Source organism: Chelonia mydas, chromosome 9, assembly GCF_015237465.2.
Source record: "Chelonia mydas isolate rCheMyd1 chromosome 9, rCheMyd1.pri.v2, whole genome shotgun sequence".
Lineage (NCBI taxonomy): Eukaryota > Metazoa > Chordata > Testudines > Cheloniidae > Chelonia > Chelonia mydas.
This window is the reverse complement of record NC_057855.1, coordinates 69074338-69095721: the sequence shown is the minus strand read 5'-3', so window position 1 is coordinate 69095721 and position 21384 is coordinate 69074338. Positions and strand designations below refer to the sequence as shown.

The following is a 21384-nucleotide window of genomic DNA, read 5'->3' as shown; positions in this document are numbered from 1 at the left end:
GGGCGGGCGGGGGGGAGCGGGGGGGGCAGTGAGGAGGTGGTGGCGACAGTAAGGCATGGGGGTAGTAAGGAGGTGGGGGGCAGTGAAGAGGTGGGGTGGGGGAAAGTAATGTTTGGGGTCAGGAAGGAGTCGGGGGGCAGTGAGGCGGCGGGGAGCCGGGGGGGAACAGCGGAGGGGACGAGGGACAGTAAGGAGCCGGGGGGGGCAGTAAGGCGTGGGGTCAATAAGAAGCCTGGGGGGCAGTAAGGAGGTGGGGTGGGGAAAAGTAAGGTTTGGGGTCAGGAAGGAGTCGGGGGGCAGTGAGGCGGCGGGGAGCCGGGGGGAGGGGAACAGCGGGGGGTGAGAGGGGGACAGTAAGGAGCGGGGGGGGGCAGTAAGGCGTGGGGTCAGTAAGTAGCCTGGGGGGCAGTGAGGAGGTGGGGTGTGGGACAGTAAGGTTTGGGGTCAGTAAGGAGCCGGGGGGGCGGGGAGCCGGTGGGGGGATAGCGGCGGGGGGGGAGCCCGGGGGAGAGTAAGGAGCCGGGGGGTCAGTAAGAAGCCTGGGGGGCAGTGAGGAGGTGGGGTGGGGGACAGTAATGTTTGGGGTCAGGAAGGAGTCGGGGGGCAGCGAGGAGCGGTGGGGAGCCCGGGGGAGAGGGCGGAGGGGACAGTAAGGTTTGGGGGCAATACGCAGCGGGGCAGTGAGGAGCCCAGCGGTAGAGCGTGGGGCTGGGGCCAGGCAGCAGGCGGTGACAGCCGGGCGCACTCCGCTCCAGGGGCCGACCCGGCGGGAGGGAGCAGGTTCCCCGAACGGGACGGGGACACTCCGGCGGAACCCGCTGGTCACCTACTCGTTACTCTGCGCTCAGCGGCGCCCCAGAGCACGTGGCGGCCGGGGGAGGCTACGGGAGCGCGGCAAGGCAAGCCCTGTGTTTCCCAATCCCCCTATTCCTGGGTCAGACTGGCTCCCAGGATCGGGGGTCCCCCCCTGGATTAGAGGAGCCAGCCGGTGACTGAATAGCGGTTCTGCCCCCAGAGAGCAGCCTTGGCAGGAAGCAGACGCGGCCGCGCCACAGCTGTTGCTTTCGGGGGATTCGGAGACAGAAAGAGCGAGGGTACCTTTAAGAGGAAAAAAAAAATCCCCTCAACTCCCCGATTTGCATTTTCCATTTGTGCCCCTCCTTTTTTGCAGTGATGTCAGCCGGGGAGGACTTGCTGGCAGCACTGGGAAGCGGAGTTCAGACGGCGGCAGCAGAGCTGAGCCATCCGATGCTTTAGCACCCGGAGCTCTCTGGGTGCTGCTTCTCTCCAACACCCACCGCCTCTGCGCCTGCAGGGGCGATCCGGACCGGACAGCTCCTGTGCAAAATTTCCAGTCTATACCAAAGAGGGGGCAAACAAGGATCTTCTACCATCTTTCTCTCAAATAGACCTAACAGTCCTCTTCTGTTTTATCCTCAAAGAGAGAGATTTGCTGGACTGCTCTTGCAGACGGGGATTTAGTTAAAAGTCTCTCAGCACAACTTAGCTTAACCGACATCAGCGTGGCGGACTGATATTAATGAGGTTCTTTTAATGTGGAATTACATTTGCCTTTTATAGCTGCAAAAACATAAAACCAAACCCAAACCAAGACTTAGCTAAAAGTTAGACTATCTTTTTCTTCCACAATTGTAGAAATCGTTCATGCATCTTTTGCTCTAGCCTGCATGGGAAGAAGCAGCTTGTATTTTGGATCAAGGATTTGCTGGTGTAAACTGGTCTAACTTCTATGCGATGGGGCAGCCTTCATTACTCTAGACGCCTTGCTGATGTGCCGAGGAGCCAATGTAAATTGACATCTTTTGCAGAGAACGCAAGGAATTAAAGGTAAGGGGGGTTGATTAGCATTTTGTATTTTTCGTCAGGCATCCCCCTCACAGCACACTACCAGCAGTGCATCCAGACTGAGATTATTAGGCTAGAACTGGCTAAGTAATGTGAGTCGCCTTTGGTGACGATTACAGGGAGTTCCTGGGTAATTGCAAAAGATGAATTTTTAAGCTTTTTAATGTGTCACATTTATGATCTGCGTTATTACAAGAACGCTGAGCTAACTTGTACTGTTCAGGCATTAGGGGCTCCTACAGAGTGAGTCTGTGATGTAGTTTGCTCAGGTTTCAGTTAACATTTTCTTGAATGTGCACCCCCTTCCCTAGTGTTTCCACCATCCGGTTTGATTTGGTGGTTGTTTGCAGACATGGTAAATAATACCTATGAGAGAGGGAGAGAGGCGAAAGAAAAAAAAAACATATGGAGCATTTTATTTATGCAATCGTAATCCTGTAATGGAGATTGCATTTAATGAGGATTGTATCAAAATGCCTAGCTGTTGTTGGGAGAGGGGAGGGCAAAAACTGTGCTGGATTGTAAATGAAGTTCTTTGATTGAAGGATTTCCTTGAACTGTGGAGGGATGGCGATGAGGAGCTTAAAGTTGCTGTGCATTTGGAGTATTGGAATGGGATAAAAACCAGATCAAGCTGAAATATATTTCAATTTGTTCAGGCTCTGGACATGATTTGAAACCCGGGGGAGAGGAAATCCAGTCATTGCACTGATGTGCTGGTATTGATGCCACCGTCCAAGGAACACTTGGATTCAGTAGCAAAAACCCATTGACAGGAAGGCTAGACTAGGATATTACCTCTCTTTTGGGGAGGAATGAGGAAGGAAGGTTTGTTTATGGCTTTTGCAAGATAGAAATTGGAGGCACAAACCTTACAGCCTGCTGGTTGCAAGCACGCAAGCCTTGTAGGCGATCTGGAAAGTAGAGGGTTTGTCTCCTTTTCCTTTTGCAAGCTTGGCATAGCAAACTGTAAGAAATAGCTCTAAGATACATGAAAAGAACATGTAGGGACCAATAGCCCTTCTGGGGCTCTGAAGAGACTCTAAACGCAGAGAAGAATTGACTAAGATAGCACGAGCTCACATATTTGAGTTTGAGAGAGGATGTATTGAAGGAAGTATGGAGCAATAATTTTATGAAATGCTGATGTTTACTTCAGTTGGCAGAAGTGAGGAGAAGATGTTCAAGTGCAGGAGACTTTTGAACCCAACTAGAACTGAGGGTAATTTCTCAGTGGAGAATATCAGGTTATTCTAAGCTGCTTTTTTATTATTATTTTTAATGACATTCTAAGTTATAAAGAACGAAAAGCTGCTCCCATGTAAGTCTCATTAAAAGCAAAAGGAATATTCAGAGAAAACATCAATAATAAGTAAAAGATAAAGCTTAACTTTTTTCTTGTTAGCAATGAAAGAATGAAAGTAGAGATGATCTGAAAGATTATAGAGCAAAATAGTTTTTAAAAAGGGGCTGCTGGTGTTGTGGGGAGGAGTTATTCATTTATGTATTAACATTCTGACAACTAGTTTCGCCAAAAAGACTGGTTTGTATCCATATGAATTACAAGAGTACCATCTGCAAGCATCTAAGTAGAATCCTCAAGTAAACAGCAGAGACATGTCCTATAAAATACTCACCAGTACTTCTGTACCATTGTCAAGAAAAGGGATGGATTAAATGTAAACGTTGTACAGAATAAACCAAAGCAAAAATATCTCAGGTTGTCAGAAGTAATTTGTTTTCTTATATGAAATGTGTACATAAGACTGGGTAATGGCTTCACACTTGAGTGACTCCAAAACTGTAAATTTTGCATAAGATAAATAAAGGTGAGAGAGAGGAATATGCTGATTTTAAATACAGTGGAGAAAATCTGCATAAGCACAATGACTTCCACTTAAGCGTTTCATCTTGGCCAAAGTGAGACAATTTTTGTGTATGTGTGAACCGTAAAAGATGGGTTTAGAATATTAATGGGTAAACTCTGGAGAGCTAGGGGCTAGCTCAATAGGCAGAAGATTCTTTCTTTTTAAGAAAGACTTGGAAAAGATATATGTAAATTGCAAGCCATGTTCAATTTGGACTTCTATACCCAGATTTTAAAATCAAATTTAGCATTGCTTAAGAGAACAATGCCAGATTTAAAAAACAAAACAAAATAACAACTCTGCAGTTCTAGCAGTAAAGATTTCTTACTTTTCTTTATGGAAAGGGTAAGCATTGTTATGTTGTATATATGTGTGAGTTTGTTTCTCTGTGTCTGTTCTGTATTTTAATCACATTTTCACCAAATAGCAGGAATATACTGCTGAGGAACAAATTCTGGTTTTCTTTCCATTCAGATCTTTCTTTTCCATTTTTTCTTCAGAAGAGCTCTTATCGCTTCATGGCTGCATTGTTCATCCTTGCAGCATTTCTTTAAATGTGAGCATACGAATGCCTTGGTATAGTTAAAGGATAATTTATATTCAGTGTAGTACTGTCTGCTCAGTGGAATTGGTTTTATACATCACAGCCTTTGCAAAAAGGAAAATCAAAGATCTGAACCTGTGGTCCTGTACTGAATTTGTATTCTACCTGGACACATGCAATATTATACTGATGACCCTCACGCTTCTGTAGTTAAGAGTACATCTGCCTTTTCTTTATAATGCCCCTTTGTTTAGTTTTAATATAGTTCTAAAGATGTATCTTAAGCTGAAATGAAAACACATTGATAGAGTAAAATAGAAGTCCAAACCATTTCTGTATAATAAAAAAAAGTATGTGCATTAATTGTCTATTTGGTTTCTCCCTTCCTCACTATTCACTGCTTTGGGTTTCCGAACTGGTATTTCCAAACTTCAGATTTTGGGGCACCCTTGAGTCCCAGGTAAGTGCTGGATTTTGAAGTGGGTTGCAATTGTAAAACAGTCACAAAGGGCCTTTTCTGGAAAGTAGAACAATGCCGGCTCAGTACAGGAATTAGTCAGATCTGAGTTTTGATAGTTGAGCCTTCGATTATATTGGGGACTTTAGTGCTGTGGCATTATTCTTGTTTGTTTTTTTGAGGTTAAGTTTCAATAGCCAAACGAAACCAAACCATGTTATTGAAAGTTAAACTAAGCTTCAAATATATTAAGGAAAAACAAAAATATGTTAAAATAATGGTCTGACATAAGTGCATAAAAGTCATAGAATTTCAAGCTAGGACTGCTAATGCACACTCTTAACTTCATCTATGTCAGAGCAGGTATTGCAGCATTGACAGTCTTCCATCAGAAGATACCATGATAGTGAGTGAAGCTACTACTACCTTACATTTACATAGTATTTTTCATTTTGAAGGATCCCGAAGTCCTTTACAACGTATATATCAATATGCATATCTAATATATAGCTATATCCCACTAGTAAAGTATTTACTTGATCACTGTAGATAAAGGGCATGGAGGGTTATTATATTTTGTGTACTTCTTAGATTAGAGAATTTGGCTATACCTAAAATGTATGCATGGTTCACTGTTGTGATCATGTGTGCTACAGTGCCTAGGCTCAAGCAGGCTAAGCCAGGGGGGCCTTGGTACCCTTACTTCTAAATGTACTGGCTTTTGTGGAAGTTGATTCAGATATTGTTTTGATATAGGGTTTTTTGTATTAAATAAAAGTTCATTAGCTAGATTTAATAAAGTTTGTTCCAAGAGCCTCTTACTTGAAAGAGATAATTGGGATATTTAGAAATGCGTGGCAAAGTACTAGTGACCATACCTTTCTTGAGTCTTTTTGGAAGGTTCATCCTGCCTGTGGAATGAGTTGCCAATACATAGGTGTGTAACGTGGATCAGGAAATTTAAGGTGGAAGTGGGAATTTGATTATCTCTTTAGATCTGAGGGGAAACTCCAATTCTCATTATCCAGCAGTAAAAAAAAAAAAGAAAATAGTTTCAGAGATAGTCTTTTTCAATTATGGTCTCTGAATTAGTAGAGTGACTTGCCAGAAATCATAAAAGCTTCTACGAGCTTTTGCACTTTAAAAGTTCCACTGATAGAGGATTTTAAACTGTCCTTGTAATTGTCTCTAATGTGTTATGTAGTGAATAAGAGTGGGATTGGTAGAATATAAATTTTGAGGCTAGGAGTGACAATTACTGCATTTATAATTTCTGGCACAAATCTGAATGAAAGAGCCTTTTATATATAGTCTTTTCTAGCACATGGATATTTTGTTTTAATCCCCCCTCCAACTTCATAGAAAAGTTTCTCCTCTGTGCAAATAAGGAACAGCAATAGTCGTATAATATCCATTCAGTACAGTTTCATATTTAAATGAAACAGACCTGTTTGCAGAGAAGCATTAATTAACCAAGTAGAGATTTCATTAAGGTTCAGGAAAACTTAATTTAAATAATGAAAATGTAAATAGAAAGAGCTTGGAACTTATTCCGCTATTCACTGCCAAGTTTTTCATAGGTCTGAACAGTAAATAATATATTGTAATAGGTTTTCTGTCACAATCTCATTATTAGACAGTCTTTTTTATTTGAGGTTTTGTTTAACTGCTGTTAAGTAAATATCATGCAAATTACTGTACATCAGTTGTACTGGAAAAGAAATGTTTTCCTAAAGGTAACTTAAAATAAAGCCGTTTGTACTTTGTTCAACTTGCTTTATTAGGATCTGATCCAAAGCCCATTAAAGTCAATGGAAATTTTTTAACTCCTATTGGCTTCAGTGGACTTTGGAATAGGCTCCTAATGAATTCTTGCATTACACACATAATGTACTTCAATTGGGGGCATTTGGTTTGGGAGTCAAGCATGTTACTGAGATACAGAGAGCTTTGTTGAGTAGTTTTGCTTGCGTAAGAACTGCAGGATTTGGCCCATTCAGCAGTGGGCTCTAAATTAACTTTGCAGAAGAAAAACTTTTAAAATTAAAATATTGTTTTCCCACCATCTATTTATACTTTGCAACATACTTCACATGGAATATAATTTCATTGGAAACTGCAACACTAGATTGTCAGACAGCTGAATTCTGCTCATATACACTGGTGTGTGAAATCTTTGAAGATATTTCAGATTTATAGTGGTTTAATGGAAAATCGTCTTTGGCCCACAGTATTTAAACCCTATTGTCATTAAAAGACATAAAATTAGTTCACAGTGCTCGGAATTATTGCCTGATTCGCTTTCCTTCCAGTACAACATCTTGCGTTGTACATTACTTTGATTTGACATCGTTGTTTTTGGAATGATTTTCTTCCTCTAAGCTGCTCTAGAAATAAGATGTCTCGTGATGAATTCTGTTTGTATATCAGTGTTTATCTGTTACATCCTTAAGGATATGGTTTTATTATTTTTTGTAAGAATTTAATTAGTAATTATGTGAGCTGTATGCTGTCTAGTGAAATAGTAAGAAATCCGTACCAAGACAAACAAAAGCCAAGAAGAAAAAGTGGATAGTGCTTTAGGGATAACATTTTTCCATTTATACACATATTTACACCTTCAATATCACATGTTTATGATTATTATTAATAATATATCTGTGCCCATGTAAGTCAAAGGTAGAACTGCCATTACTTCAGTGGTGCAGGATTAGGCTGGATTCACAAATTACTTAGGCATTGCAATGCTCAGCTGCCTAGTGGAATTCTCAACCCTGATTTGGGTGTCCAGGCTTCCTCTGCATTGTGTGGGGAGAATAAGGCCTAGGAACAGGATTCCCAGAAGCCAGTAAGATGTGCAGTGAACCTCAACTAGTTAGGAGTCAACTGCACAGAAAAGGGCAGGGCTTAGGCTCATCCTCAAAGGTATTAGGCATATACTGACAGGCCAGAGGAAGGTGCTTCCGTCACATCCTGATTCTCAGTTGTGACCCTTCTCCTTGAGTTAGTTGCCTAACCCAGGTCAGCCTTTTTCTCTCAAAAATAAGAGAGAAAACCCCAGAACAATTAATAGCCCAGTGGTTAGGACACTCACTTGAGATGTAGAGACCCAGATTCAAATCCTTGTGCTGCTTGATTTGGAACAGAGACTTAAACCCTATTTTCGTAGATACCAGATGCCCTAACCACCAGGTTACTTGAGAGAGAAAATTGCAGCAGAACCCTTATTCTACAACTTCGCCATTAAATTGTGGCTCACACTAATGAATTGCAATTTGCACATTGCTATGTACTGAAGCATTTTGAATTGAACTTCACTGTAAATAATTTTTCAACATCCACGTTCACTGTAAAGATGTTCCACTGTATGTTTATAAATGCACTCTAATACGGTGAAGACATAAGGAGTGAGACAAAAGGAATGGTGCATTAAATGGAATAATTGCTTTATTTTGTCAGTCATTTAAGTGACTTTTGGAATATATATCTAGCAATTTGCTTTAAATGAAGATGCCCCAGAATAGAAATCAACATAGCAATAACTCTACATGAAGGAAATCTATGGATAAGAATACTGCAGAACTCATTCTCTTTCCATCTTTCTGTCTTGTCAATCTGTAAGAGTGATGAAGGATTTAAATGTTATCTTCGGATTTTGATAGTGGTTTCCTGATAACTGGATTCTAGTGCTTGGCCACTTCAGCATTTTTTTAGCCTGGAATATAAATGTGCTTAATTAGCAGAAGACTCTTTTTAAAAACACATTAGTGTTGTGGAAGTCAATAGCATTCTGTGTTTTTTACTACCGTGAAGGGAAAAAACAATAAGTGAGTGCTAATGGGATATAAAGGTAAATCAGAGTTATTGTTACCCTATTTGGCTCTTTTTATTTATGTAATAGGACTGAAGAAAAAAAAATAAACATTTGACTTTGGAAAAAGTGAGTATGCTAATCTAGTTTCTTTCCTTAGAATATAACCTTGAGAAACAATCATACACATAGATGTTTGTTTATCTGAGCCTTGTACATTTTGTTTTTTTTTTACATTGTGGGAAGATGACATGCAGCTGTGATGAAGAAACAAATCAGGCTATGATAATGAAACCATTTTTGTTGTTCAGGTATTATTTTACCTAATTCCCCTCTGCCCCTTTTTTAAAAGGGATTAATTCCTTAGGAAGGGGGAAGAGGTCCAGATAAACACATCAAACCTTAATTTTTTAACAAAGTAAAACTTCCTTACAAAAATAAACAAAAAAGGAGATAAGAATGGTGAGCTATTAATTAGCTTGGTTGTTAATTCATAGCTAAACAGTAAACTGAGTCTCAACAGTAAGCTCATATCTAAGATTTTGGCCTAGTCTTTATATTGTGAGATTCACTCTCATACAGTGCCAGGGCAAAATCAAAGTATGTATGAGGACAACTTCATAGAGCATTATGGATTCAACAGTCTGTGGAAACGGGCAAATAAAGAGATGCTTATCACAACAGTCACCTCAGAAAAGAGAAGTCCACTTCAAAAGTGAGCGTAATGGGCAGAAAGCAAGAGATATATTGTGTACCAAGAAGTACATAGTCAGTATTTGTGGTCAGATGAGTTATTAACTGATAATAAAAATACTGCTCATGGTTGATAGACATGGAACGCTTGTACCACCCACAAAAGGAACAATCCTTATGAGCCTAAATCAACTCTCTGGGCTTCAGTGCTATCAGTAGAACTGAACAACACCAACCACATCCAAAGAATTGTTGTTTGTGTATTAAGGAGAAGAGATTTTCATGGTCTCTAATTACCATTGACTTTGGAGCCAAACAGCCCTTTGATTTTTTTTTTTTATACTAGAAGTATTAGTCTCTAATTTTAAGGTATGTAAGAAAACATCAGATTCCTTGTTCTGCCTAATAAAAACAAGATGAAAGTTGTAAAACTGTCTGGAAACCTAGATGGGATAGGGAGTGGGTGCATCCCTTTTTGACTGTAGAGAGGGACACAGCTGGATGGAATAACCTGTCATTTGATGGGAGGTTGTGGAGTATTAAACTGCATTAGGGAACTTGGTTGTCTAGAATCTAAAAACTTCTGGAAGGTAAGCAGAACATGGTTCTGTATAAAGCTGTCTAGATTGTATCTTATTTTTTCAGTTTTCACAGTGTTTGTTTCTGATTTGAATTGTTGTACATATGAAAGCTGCTGATCAATACTGCAAACAGCTGGTTAGTGTTTAAGGATTACCAAACATCCTTATATGAATCTATCTGACTTAACATGGCTAAAGCTAAAAGAGGTGACAGAAAAGTGATTTAATTGACTGAATTAATAAAATTAGATCATTCTAAAGTAAAATATAAATATTGTCAAGAGCTAAGAAGCAAGGTAAGAATGGACTCCTGCTCATTGTAAATAGTTAAGAATCTAAAGAAATTTATATTCTATTAGATCAGTGTGCCACTGAATTAGACTTTGTCAACTGAAACGGAAGAGTATGAAACTGATTAAATTTGATCATACAAATGAGACATGGGGTAAAATTTTCAAAAAAGTATAAATGAGTTAGGCTCCTAAATCCCATTTTCAAAAATGACATAGGCACTTAGAAGCCTCAGTCTCACTGACTTTAAATGAGTCTTAGGCTCCAAAGTCACGTAGGCACATTTGAAAAAAAATTACCCATTTTCAGCATCGTAATCATAATTGAAATGTAACCATAATTGTTTATGTGCCCATTCCAAGCTTTCCAACACCTATTCAATGTCAGCCTCATTCAGGAGTAGTTTCATCATCTTCTACACTCAAAAGATGACGCAAGTGATGATTATGCAATTAAAAACAACTAAACCCAAAGATTTAAACTTGATTAAAAAAAGTTTCAATCCTCTTTAATGTAACACAAAGTTACCTTTTTATAGAAATGACTGAAGCACTTTGCCCTGGATATATTCCTCATGCCTCATTTAAACCCACATGTCCACTACTGGGTATTGCAAATGAAGAACTAGAAGGAGCAAAAAGGGAATAATAATCACAATATAAAGGAATCAACATTGAAATTAATCCACAATATGAAAAATGATGGCTACAGTCACCTGTAAAAGGGAAAGTGTGTTTCAGGTTAATTCTTTTGATTGTGAGTCTGAATAGAGAAACATAGACTATTGTGTCCAAGTTGGTCTCCAAGAATGCATAAACCGTATGACAAAAAAGAAGTCTGCTATTGTCTCCAGTAATGGAAATATAGAGAGAAAGATGAGAACTTCTCAGGTGCAATCATCCTAAATTTTCTGGGGTGAAATCCTTGTCCCATTGAAGTAAATCACAAAACTCCCATTCAGTGGAGCAAGGGTTTCACCCCTGGCAAATGGATGTTCTGTACACTGTTTAAACCTCTCTGTGAAAGAAGGAATATACAACATAGTCTTCAAGCATGTTGTGGAGGTTCAGAAATTCTTCTGCAACAACTATCAGCCTCATAATTAATTGACTGAAAAAGAAGGATTGATGCCTCTGCTTGCTAATGGAATTTGGTTGATCTCTGAGGAAGATTGTATCTCTTCGTGTGCATGCAGCTACCATAAGTGTTGAAATTTGCACTGAGCATGAGAACTTTTTATCAAAACTTAGCCCTTGTTTTACACAACAAGGGACTCTACAAAACTGCATTTATAAAAGTGACCGAAGAAGGTTTCAGAAGGAGTAGACAGACAACAAGCTAATGACGCTACTGTTTCAATGGAATATTTGGATTGGTCTGTTTCACTACAAAGAGGTGGAACCACACAAGGACCAAACCGAGAAATGATGCAGACACGCAGTGGCACTTTTCCATTAGACAGCCTATAACCATACATAAAGGTTGTAGGTTGAGCTGAGGATGGGAAAAAGACCTGCACTCCTGTCCAGCCAGATGAAAAAGAGTCTACTCTCAGTCATTTTTTTTTAATGAATATGTACCTAACGGCAGATACAAAAGAAGTGTAGGTCTAATTAGAGAATAGATAGAAAACTCAGTTATTGCATTCTTATGTTCTTACTTAGAGGCTGGATTATTTATTTATTTATATCTGTGTGTGATGGTTTGTTATTGTTGTTTTTGGGTTTTTTTTATATGGAGGGGGGGGAAAAGTGAATTTCTTCATGCAACAGGCCTTGTATTTAGGCCTACTGATGTCCATGTCTTTGCAGAGCTGGTCTGCAGGGTGTGCACTTGCACTGTGGCTTTCATAGGCACATAGGCTGAGAGGTTGTTTAGTCCATCCCTCTGTGCTGACGCAGGATTAACTAAACCTAGACCATCCCTGACAGATGTTTGCCTGACCTGTTCTTGAAAACCTCAGAGGGCTGGGTCTAGAACTCCTCGTCTTATGCCCCCACATCAACACATATTCGTCTCATACAGCATATGTGATAAGTGATGCATATATGCAATGTGTGTGTATAGGGTCTGATACTTTTACTGATGTGGAATATTTAATCAAGTACATTGCTTCTTATCCCATATCTCAGGTTGTCTGAGTCACCCACACAGACAAGCTTGAGCACTGGTCCCATCAACTGGTATATGGGGGTGGTATGAAGGGTGATGACAGCCTATAAACTGTGATTCCTGGGCATGGCTGAGCACCACTTGATGCAGGACCCTGCAGAAGAAAAGGTAGTTTTAAGCCATCTTTGAATTCCCTGTATTCTGGGTCCATCCAGTGGACGTTTCAGCCCCCAGCATAGCTAAGAGCATCCTCGGGCTGCTCTGAACTGCACGTCTATGCCCCTGACCTGAAGGGACTTTGTGGCACACAACCCTAGATGATGGGCTGTGAGGGGGTTCAGCTTAGAACTATAATGGCAGCTCTGCATTTTCCAGGAAATGCCTTTAGATCAGGGCACGCTCCTGGAGTGAATCCAGGGAGTTTATGTCAACTTTGTATTCCCAGAGTGCAAAAGGGCTGTATTGCACCTGTCACATCACCACATATACTTGCATTACTGACTCTTAGTCCTTGAAACTCTTGAAATTTCCACACCCTTGCTCACATGTATGTGTATAAATAATATGATATTTGAGACTCCTTTTCTGTTTGACTGGATTTTGCCCATTATTTAGCACAGCAGGGGGACTGAGACTCCATTCTTTATGCATATAACTGCCATTAATATCAATGTGAGTTATGCAGTAATCCACAGCAAAATATGCCCATAAGTAACCGCCAAGTGGCACCTCCAGGTCAGAGTTGAAGAAATTCTTGGCCCTCTTTAAAGCACGAATTCTATCTCGAGAAGCAGAGCATTTTCACCTATTGATGGTATAGTATTATTCATTTTGTTGGAAGCTAAGACATCAGTGAAAGCATTGTGTTATGGCAATCTTACTGTGTTTACATTAAGGTCCAAACCTTAAGGACAACAGGAGGTTTCTGGGAATAAGATGAACAGGGTTTGGTTGCTGATTAAGTATTTCAGTGATGCTTTGTGGAATGACTGTCTTTGGTATTATGCCATATAACCAAGGTATTATTGCTACATGAGAATGTTATAGCCCACTATTTTACTACCCGTTTGCCCAATGGCTGCTTGCTACATATATTTGTAATCTTGCCAATTTGAAGCCAGCTCCAGCTGCTGCTAACATCAGTGGAAAAAAATCCTCCCATTAATTTCAGTGGTGGTTAGGGATGGCATCTGGCTGGTTTTTGTGCTGCCTTGCCAGTTACCGGTAAGGGCACCCCAGGAATTTTTTGCCTTCTCCCTGCTCTCCCATGCTCAGGATTAAGGGGGAGAGAGGGGAGAAATGCTTAGCAGACATTTCACATGGGCCTGGCCCTTTAAAGCTGGGACTCCCTTCCTTGCATGCTCCAGGGTTTGCGGAACTTTAGTGACTGCCAAGGTAGGAGGAAGGGGGCGGGTGAGTTTGTTGTTGTAGGGCAGCCTTCCCCATCAGCTGCTTGTGGCTTTGACAAGGGCCTGGAGCTAGACAAGGACCTGGAGTGTGGTGAGGGGTGGGGAAAATAAGGGGCACAGAGGTCTTGAGCTGCCCCCAATTCCCCACCAGTACTGCTGCCTGTGTGGGATGGGGGGGTTCACAGTATTGCTGGGAGGAGCACCTGAGAAGGGAAGAAGGGTCATGGGCATGGTGATGGGGTGGGGGCAGTAACCGGTTGTTCAGCATCTTAAAGGTGGGAACCCTAATGGGAGTTGAATTGGGCCCTTTGCTAACATACTCTGCAATGGAGAATGTTAAGGAGTCCGTGCAAAGCAGCATCACATACCAGCGGCCCTTGCTGGAGTTCCTCAGGAGCACGGGTCTCATGCCACAAGCCCCTTGCTTGTCCACTAACAACTAAGTTGAAAGTCAAGTAAAAATTTGGCCACCTGGGCTTTTAAACTGCACAGCAAAAACAAACCGTTTGTTGTAGTGTGTGACTGACAGTGCTGCCAGGTTGTTAGGCCCGGACCTGGCTGCTCAGGGTTAAACCTGTGAATTCCTCTGCAGCCCCAGCACCAACCAGCACTCCCCATTAGAAGGAGCAGAAAAGCCTGATCTTGCCTGGTGGATCCTGATTGGCTACTGCCTCTTCCCAGCCCTTCTGGAGGACTACGTCTTGTTGGATTTGCTGGTGCTAGAGCCTGAGCGGCGTTTCTAGAGAGTGCTTGGAGGTCTAAAAAACTCACTGCTCCTCTTTCCCAGGTGACACTGTTCCTTGGGATGGGGTGTCAAGCTGCTGATGCCTCCAGCAGGGGGCAGAGAAGGCCTGGTACATTCTGTCAGAGTCCCCTTAATGGGCGATGTACTTAAATGTACTAAACAGTACTGAAATATATATATTTTAAATAGCTCAATCAAAAAGTAGTATAAAGTCAGCCTACAAATAATGTTTATAGTCTCAGTTCCTCATTTGTAATTCATTTTGGCAGGTACAATACTTTCAGGTTTTATTGTATTATAAACTTAAAAAAAAACTTGAAAGAAATCATTTGAAAAGGGTTTAAAGTAAGTGATTTAGATGAGGTTGGCAGGTGGTGCAATATGGCTATTTCAGGATTAACTAAGTTCTGAAAATGCTGTCACTTCACAGTATTGGATCCATGTGTTGATTTAGTCATTGCTAAGGCAAAAGTCATCACCTTGCTGAACAAACTGTATAAGGCATTAGTTGATGATGGTATAAAGCAGAAACAGCAGACACCATTTTTTGAGCAACTTTGGAATCTTCCATGATTAAAAGGAGAATTGAATCAAAATGTCTTCTCTTCTAACTGCCATTTAATTTGAATGTTTGTCATTGGGGTAACATGATTTTCATATTTTTGTAAATATATATTAAAATATGTCTGAGGGAAAAGAGAGAAAAAGGATATAGTAGAACCTCTAAGGACAGTGGAGTTAAAAATGATGAAAGAGAATTTCAGAATGTCAGAACTCCTAATAAAACCATCTCTCACTTTCTAATGGGCAGGAAACAGAAATAGAGACACTATGGAAATGGAGCTCAGGAGAAAAAAAGAAAGTAGAAATGCACTGAAATAAAATGAATTTAGCTAAACTTGATGGTCCCAAATCATCCCTGGTTTAACTCTTCAGATTTCAGTGATCCATGGAATTACATGTGTGCTGTTACACCAAAGGTGAATCTGACCCACCATCCACAAATCTTCAGGACTAGATAGTTCCATTCTGTGATCCTGAAGGAACTGGCCAGAAGTAATTTTTGGTATATCTTGTAAATCAAAGAAGGTCTCTAAGTAGGTATCTTGTTGGTAGGTTAATAAAGTGTTGTAGTAGGCTAACACATTTCTAAACTTTACAAATAGTTAACTTGCTTAACTACTTATTTGTTGGTCTGATGTCTGTCTGAAGTGAGATATTTGAAAACATTACAAAATAATAGTTTTGTGGGCCATGAGAGGAGGTAAAAGCATTGTGTTGCAGGTGATGTCGGTTTGTGGGCCACAGTTTTGGTATACTAATCTGATCACATTTTTTTTTACAAAGGTAGCTGCAATTCAGACAGTATTGTGGTAGCTGTTTCTGGGAGGGACACATGAAGAGTCCTCTCTGCCTTGGCTTCAGTCAGTTTTGCTCACCGGAGTTCTGGAAACCCTGGGGAGACTTTATGCTGGGAGCTGTGAATTGGTCCTGTGTTATTCTTGGCTTGTAAAATCCAGCAGGGAGGTGACAGGTAGAGCTGGGCAGAAAACAGTGTTCCTGTCCTAGGCAAATTTTTGAGATTTCAAAAACTTTCCTGTTCTACAATGGGATGAAATGGAGACCTTCTGAATGTTGGGGGTTATGAAAAATAAGACACATCCCCCCAGAATATCCAATAGGCCAGTGATTAGGGCACTGTGATGGTTCTTGGGGCACCTGAAACTGTCAGTCACCATGTTACCCCCTGCCTCCAGCAGGAAGGAGTCTGTCCTGTGGTAGCTGTGTGTCAGTTCCCTAATATTACCAACCTTTCAGCCATTCAAGCAGTCTCCTTTGGGCTATGCCAGCCCAATCTTTGCCTTGCAGTTTAATAATAAGTGCACCCTGATCCCCTAGTACCTTTGAATCATTCCTCTGGGATTGCCAGTCCCTAACAGTGGCTGCTCACAGAAATATCAGATCCTTTGCACCCAGAAGTGCCATGTAACCCAGTTTTATCTTAAACCACCACTTCTGTAAACCATGCAGCACTTGTGAGCACTTATGTAAACCTACTTTTGTTTTTAATGTAAGAAAAAATAAAGATTTACCTGAAAGTGATTGGAAACAACTTGTTACAAAACAAAATCATAAAATGCGAACCTGGGTCTACACTTACCAATAGTTACCTTTCCTTTCTAATACAGTAGGGTCCCGTTCCCCCCCCCCCCCCCCCCAAAAAAAAAAAAAAAATCAGTCTATTGCAGAGCTGGTTGTTCTTACGTGAACCAGGATCCAAAAGTTCATGAGAGCCCCCCACTCCTGAAGTGCTTTCCTCAGTGAATGGATACTAACGGCCTTTTCTTACACTCTGTTAAAGTGAAACAGTCTTTTGTCTTTTTTTGTAGCCAGAGCAATCTCCTGCCTGCTATTATGATCCTTTCACCTCCAAGTGCTTTCAGTTGTTAACAATTGTCCGTAATGGTTTTCCGTTGGCTGTTCTGGGATGGGCCAGGGTAGACAACAGAACCTTGCTGGCTGACGAGCGAGGGGTGATAATTCTCTTGCTTGAATGGATCATCACCATTACCTCTGGTGACTAAGTTCTACTCCAAGTCCATGAAGCATACATTCAGTATAAATACATTATTCCTTAAATATTATCTATATCAGTGGTGGGCAACCTGTGGCCCGTCAGGGTAATCCACTGGCAGGCTGCGAGACAGTTTGTTTACATTGACCATCCGCAGGCATGGCGACCCGCAGCTTCCAGTGGCCATGGTTCACCATTCCTGGCGAATGGGAGCTGCGGGAAGCGGCGGCTAGCATATCCTTGCGGCCTGCTCTGCTTCCTGCAGCTCCCATTGTCCGGGAACGGCGAACCGTGGCCACTGGGAGCTGCAGGTGGCCGTGCCTGTGGATGGTCAATCTCAGATGGGTGCTGTAACCATCAATGATTAACTGTTCTGAAGTGGGTCTCTCTGTCTTGTCTGTTGGAGCTGTTTCACTTGGTATAAATCATTAAATATTCATTGGATCAGCAAAGTGAACTGGGTCACACTCCCTGATACAAAGGGTGAGGGTTGTAATAAGAGTGGGATAGAACAGTAAGGGCTGGGAGAGAAAAGCCCAGAGCTGCTGGATTGAGTGTCCCTGGGTTAGAACCCGGTGTAGAAGGCAGGCCCAGGTTCTCCTACAAACCAGTGCAGGAATGGGATGCTAGAGACAGGCCATTTGGGGACTGCTGGAAGCAGCCTGGAAGGGTGGAGAACTTTAATGTGACTTGGGTGGAGGGCTAAGCTATGAAAAGGAAAACGCTTCAGCTGCGGGAGCATGACAGGCCCCAGAGTGAGAGGACAGGCTGAATAACTGTAGGAGTGTCACACCAGGTGGTGAGGTAATTCCCCAGATGTGCCATGAGGAGGTGCCACTGAGCAGTGAGTAGAGCAGATCCTGTGACACCAGCACTTTGCCATACAAATCTTCAATTTCGATGAACTGACATTTCCCCACAAAACAACTGTTTTGTTGGAAGATTCCTGACCAGTTCTAAAGATAGGTTCATTCTGGGAAAAATACTGTTAGTGGTAGTGTCTCTTAAAGAGACTCTTGTGGGGTATGTGTCCTAGAAACCAATCATCACTGTGTTTTACATTTTACTGGCTTGAAAACGCTCTGACGAGACAATTATAGCAATAGCTGGAGTTGTCAGATTTGCTTTGCAGATTGCACCTGTTATTGTCAATCAATTCCCTTGGGGACAATGGAAGAGGATCAGTTTCTTATGCTGTTTCTATTAGATCTGTCATCTGTATATCTCCTTTTCACTGGATCTAGAGGAGGTGGTCAATTGTCAAGATTGGGCCTTGAATGAAAGTTAGCTATCTGGTTGAACCTCACACTGCATAAGATGCAGATAATGTTGGTGGGCTGACAGAATAAATGAGAGGAAGTGACGGAAGAGATTTCTCCGTTTGTTGTTGTTTTTTATTTTGTAGTGCTCCAAAATGTTCATGGTGCTTCGCTGAATATGTAGAAATCTGCCATCCAGGCCCAGAATAACTCCCAGTCTTCAGCCTGTCTTGTGGGAGGATTGCCTGCCTTTTGCTCAAGTTCAGTACACAGGGTTTCATCTTTTTAACCACATTTGGCAAAAAAAGTTTTGAATTTTGTTTTTGGATCTGGATCTCAACACAGTTATCTGTTCTTACCTGAGTGCACTTTATTTTGAGTAATCTTGGAAAACCACTTCAAAATTTCTGATAATGCAAAACATGGCTTTTAGCTTGCTTACAGTAAACACAATAATCTGTATACTTCACTGGCTTCCAATTCAGTTCTGGTGCAATTCAAAGAGTAGGTGCTGGAACTAGCAATGTGGGGTTGTGGCTTAAGTGGTTTTCATTGTATACAGCGTTTACAGTTTGGTTCAATAGCTCTCAGTACCCTCACTATAAAAATTGTTCGAGCATCGTTGATTCAAAGTGTTGGGTTTTAATTTGTAAAGCCCGTTTTGGTTTGTTTATAAGAGAGACTACTGTCACCTTTTTTTTTTTTTTAAACCTACGTCTTAGACCAATTAGTGCTGAAGCCTTACCTTTTTAAGACAAAAAGAAAAGGAGTACTTGTGGCACCTTAGAGACTAACACATTTATTTGAGCATACGCTTTCGTGAGCTACAGCTCACTTCATCGGATGCATGCAGTGGCAGGATTTCTTAATGGAGAGCTTGAGACTCGCTCTTCTGGTTTGGTCCTATAGATCCCAAGTTATTTGACTTGAGGGCTTCAAAACATATCTGCATAAGCAGGCTTTTACTGATGGAATTGTTTGAGGGGCTGGGTTATTTATGACTGGGGTGTAATTTTGTTTGTATTAGTTAATACTGCTTTGCTGATGTTTTGGGTTGATGTTTTTATTGCTATTTATTACAAATAAGGGTGCCTAGAGGTTGATTGACAGGTACATTATAAAAATGGAAGGAATAAATGTATCTTGATTTAAGCAAGGCATATGACACAGTATTACACTGAAAACTCAGTGACTGGAAAAATATTGTACAGATAACATTGCAATGCTGTGGATAAAAAAATGGATTTAGGGAAAGAAAATAGAAAGGTATCACATCACATAATGAGGAAGTTGTAAATGAAGTACCTAATGGTTTGGTACTAGAACCAGGCTTCTTTAGCATACACATAATGACTGGAATTGTCAAAGGCGCAAAAGTGATTTAGACACTCAGCTACCATTGGAACTGATTTACAGCCAATTATCTTAAGCCAAATTTTGACCAAACCGTAAATGACAATAATGCTTTTACATCTAGTTTTTATTCATAGATTAGAAGAGGGGAAAAAACAAGCTTTCCTGCTCTTTCAATTCCCAGTTGGTTTCTTAACTCTTAATGAATGAACTAATCATTGAACTAAGCTAGTTGAATAAACTCAAATGAAGAAAGTACTCTCTCTGCAGCAGCAGATGAAGCTACTGTTGTGAAAAGCTGGTTTAGTATTTCAGCAAACTCTGGTTCCAGGTGCTCAGTCAGTAAGATCGACTGGTTCAGTGGTTTGACTTTCTTTAAAACGTAGGCAGCAAAAATACTGCTTAATATTATTATATTTAATTTAATTTAAATGATTTTAATGGATTACAGTGAGTTTAGCCTTTAACATAGGTTGTTATAATTTCAAATTTGATCTTAAATAGGTTTGTTTTTAAAAATAAAAATATATTTCATTTAAATTTAAGAAATCTGATTGTTTTGATTTTTAAAAAAATCATAGTTTTTGGATTTTTTAAAAAATTGAACCTATTACAGGGGATTCTCTTCCAAGACCAGAGAATAGAGCTCAGATTAATTTCTGTTGCCTGGGCTCATGAGAAAAAATTAGGGAGCTCCTGCATGAATTGGTCACTGGCAGGAGGAGACTGTTGTGGCCATGTCTGAAATAGGATCAACTTGTTGACTGGTAATTGGGAATATAGAGACTGTCTCCTCCCTATGGCTATTTTCTTCTATTTTCCATGTACTTTTTAGGAAATGATGCTATTGGTAACGGTCCTGTAATGCTTGGTGGCCCACAATGCTGCACACACTAAATGGTCATAGGTATATTTCAGATTGAAAATAACTCTCATCATGGGTTTATTTTAGTTTGTCCTTTGATTCTCTAACTTTGGCTTTAGCAATATTTTCACTTGGCAGAGGGGGATCAACACAACAAACTCGGCTGTGTTGCCATTTTGGGACATCTTTGCTTAGCATCTCAGCAGGCTCCTGTATGTAGTCAGTATTTGCTGATCAACAAGTTCAGACTGTATCTTTGTGTTTCTGCTTTCTAGGAGTAAATAACAGCTCTTTCCCTCTAAATATACAGTAACATTACAAAAGTATTTCAACAAGATCTCAGAGTTCTGCATTTTGTTCCTTGTTCCTTACTCACTGAATTGGATTACTGGGCAATGACAGACTCAGCACTTCTTTGGGACCCCATCAAGTTCCCCAAGAAAGGTTTATGGCAGTGATTTTCAAAGGAGCCTGAGGGAGTTGAAGTCAATGACAGATTAACTGAATGAGCATTTCCTCAAATTCCAGGATGGAATCCTAATCACTGGACCCCCTTTCCTTTCCAGTTTCAAAGGAAATTTAATTTCTGTGGGACTTGGATGCCTAACTCTCTTGAAAATTCCAGCCTAAAAAACTACTTTATACTGCGTTGTAAGACTGCACCTGGAATGCTCTGCACATTCACATTGTTCTTGTTGATGCTTATTCCAGACATAGAGCTCAGTCTTGCATGGAAGTGGGCAATTCCTAGAGGAGTGGAGGATAATAATGTCAATATAGTTAGTCTCCTCCTTCAGTGAATCACTTCTGTGGCTTTTCTCACTGGACAGAGAAGGGGGTGCACTGGATTCCTATTACCTATGTCAGTCAGGGTTTTTTTTATTTTTGCCATCAGCTGGGAACATTTCCCAATTACTCCCCTCATTGTGCTCTCTCAGATGGTTATTTTATAAGA

The 21384-nt window shown here is 40.8% G+C and overlaps 1 protein-coding gene across 4 annotated transcripts in view; it reads left to right on the top strand.

Annotated features, from left to right (window-relative positions):
• Positions 1-1057: 1057 nt before the first annotated feature.
• The window catches only part of PCDH11X (protocadherin 11 X-linked), a 985888-nt gene continuing 965561 nt past the window's right edge, over positions 1058-21384 (top strand). For 2 of the 4 annotated variants that reach the window (XM_043522100.1, XM_007059453.4), the window contains exon 1: positions 1060-1848. The gene's annotated coding sequence lies outside the window, so the exon portion shown is untranslated. Of the gene's footprint in view, positions 1849-21384 lie in introns of all 4 variants that reach the window. The other 2 variants (XM_043522099.1, XM_043522098.1) reach the window with 2 other exon arrangements.